The sequence below is a fragment of the Octopus bimaculoides genome, chromosome 14, assembly GCF_001194135.2.
Source record: "Octopus bimaculoides isolate UCB-OBI-ISO-001 chromosome 14, ASM119413v2, whole genome shotgun sequence".
In the NCBI taxonomy this organism is placed as follows: domain Eukaryota; kingdom Metazoa; phylum Mollusca; class Cephalopoda; order Octopoda; family Octopodidae; genus Octopus; species Octopus bimaculoides.
In genome coordinates this window covers 57,852,485-57,855,262 of record NC_068994.1, presented here as the reverse complement: position 1 = coordinate 57,855,262, position 2,778 = coordinate 57,852,485, and the positions used below count along the sequence as shown (strand labels likewise).

Genomic DNA, 2,778 nt, shown 5'->3' with positions numbered 1-2,778 from the left:
GGAGACGTCAATTATTAATTTGTTTATTACATGCTCCTGAAACAGTCTTTCTGCAAAGTCTTCTTCTGAGACCTTTGCATATCGGTATTGAGCGTCCTCTGTGCCGCTCTTGAAATATCTTACCCTTGGGTGGGCTTTGATGTACTTTACCACTTTTTCATTTTTTGTGTTTATCGCCACTATTTTTTCGTTTTTTTTTAAACCCTTCAATGCAGGTTGAGGGGGGCGGCTTGAACCTCTGTCCTATCAGCGTTGTGCCAGCGGGGTAAGGGTGGGAAGTTTTTTTTTTTCCTCTGTCTGTGCAGATTTTTTTTTTGTTTGGGGAGGGGACTCTGGCGCGTGCTGTTTCTTCCTTTTGTTGCTCGCAGTTGAGAACTCCATCTTTTCCGTTTCGTTCTCCACTACAGCAACCATTTTCTCTCTCTCTTGTTCTTGTTCTTGCTAGGTTTTTTTCTCAGTGTTTCTGCTTTCCACTTCGACGGTGACTGCTCTGTCTTTTTCTTTTTCTCTGTCTTTTTCTTCCTCGTCCGCTTTCGGAGGAGGGGCGTCACCCGCTTTAACGGTGTTTGGTTTTGTTTTTATACAGGCCGAGCAGACGTGACCCTTCTGCCCACACTTGAAACATCTGGGTCGACGTCCCTCCACCGACATGCGGATGGTGTGCCCCTCCCTCACAAACACCCTATCGGGCAAATTTTCGAACGTGCTGTTCTCCGCTTGGACCAGAATTTCTAGGGTCTGGCCTCTCCAGCTGGTCGCTTCCTTCCTCTTCATACTCAGAATATTTATTTTTTCCTCGACGTCGAATATAACCGCTGCTGCCGCCCACATTACGTTGTATCTGAAAGGTATGTCCTCTATGGTCACCCGTGCTGTTCTTTTCCCATGTAAGTGGGCAGCAACATGATTATATCGTTTTTTAACGTTTCCGTCGACACCTCCCTCGCCACTTCAGCCGAGTCGAAGTGCACCTCAACCATTGCACTTCATACTCCGCGGTTGACGTGGCGGACCTTTGGCCAGCAAAATGGTAAAAATTAGAAAGATTAGAAGTTTAAAAAATTGAACCCCAAAATATTAGGTTGGTACATAATCATTGTGGCTTTTTTTCTATAAATTTTATTCAACAAACAATTTAAACAAAATGCCAATTTAAACAAAGCACCAATTTAAATAAAATGCCAATTTAAACAAAACACCAAGCAGAAATTGAAGTAGATGGTGTCTATGCTTCCGAATAATCATTTAAAGATGATTTTGTTACACGTTATTGTTTTTGTTGAATAATATTTATTGATAAAAAGCCGCAATAATTATGCACCAACCTAATAAAAGGATAATTATAATAAAATGAAAAAATAAACATAAAAGAATACCAAAGCAAAAACTAAAGTAAAGATAAATAACAAGCAGTAAACAAATAGGATACAATGAATTAAGTAAAGTAAACCGGGTGACATACTGTTGACATATTCAAAGATATTGGTTTACAATAAAGAACATGAACCCATACACCGCAGAGGAACATAAGTAAATGCTGGTGTATGAGAATATGGTTGACACAACAATGCAGAAATGAAAAACAACAAAAACAAAACAAAATAAAAAGTAGAGTAAGAAGTAAAAATCAAGCAATTAATCACTATTATCAAAGGAAGAATGTATCAAGAAAAGAAAAAATGAAACAAAACAAGATGTCTTCTTTCTTTGTTGTTTGTGACTCACTGACCACATGCTGCCAATAATGACGGCTAAACGAGAGCACTCAGAGAGTGCAAACCTCCACCAAGGCAACACCAACATCCTCTCAATGATTAACCAGAGATGATTTTTAAAATCTGAAATAAATTTGACTGCTCTCACAAACCAGACGTTCCGCATCCAAGAACCAATCTCAAAATCCTAGCTATCCCCAGCAGAGCAGTTTTTTGGGCCTTGCTCTGCTCTCATGTCAATTCCGATTTCTCTGACATATTTCTCCAACTTGGTTCCTAGTGCTCCAAGTGCCCCTACAAGTACAGGAGTGGCAGACTCTCTCCTCATGGTCCATATTTTTGCAGTTTCGTCTTTTAGTAATCTGTACATTTCCATCTTTTCTAGTTCTTTGTCATTCAAGCGTGCATCTCCAGGTATTCCAATATCTATCATCTTGGTTTCCTTTTTTTCCTTATCTACTACAACAATGTCTGGTCTCTGAGCATTGATTAGGGAGTCACATTGGTTTGTAGAATCCCACAGTATCTTATGTTCCTTGTTTACAGTGACCCCTTCTGGTTCATGTTTGTACCATTCCCATGCTCTGTTCAGGTCGTACTTTTCACATAGCCTCCAATGGACAAACTTAGCCACATTATCGTGCCTCCTTTTGTAGTGCTTTTGTCCCAGCTTGCTACACTCACTCACAATATGTGAGATTGTTTTGTTTCTCAAGCCACACATCCTACAAAGGGGCATTTATTATTATTATTATTATGTTGTTTTTTTTTCTTCTTTCTTCAAATTTTCTACCATTTCTCGCCGAGTGTTTTCCATACACCTAGGGCAGAGAAGCTCATTGTACGCATTCCCAGTTTACACACGCAAATTCACAGGTAAAATATGTATTTAAAAAAAATTAATAAATAAATAAATTCATGGATGGATGTTGTTTTCACAGCGATAATGCTCTTCTCAGTACATGAGTCGTTCCAGTTAACATGATTTTTTGCACTTCCTGTAGGGATGGTAAGCCTGGTATCATTTTAAAATAGGTTTCAGTACCTTTTTTTAATCATTCCT

At 39.1% G+C, this 2,778-nt stretch overlaps 1 protein-coding gene across 1 annotated transcript in view; it reads left to right on the top strand.

Annotated features, from left to right (window-relative positions):
- Positions 1-2,778, top strand: part of LOC106868621 (uncharacterized) — a 14,102-nt gene that overhangs the window by 6,798 nt on the left and 4,526 nt on the right. The window lies entirely within an intron of this gene.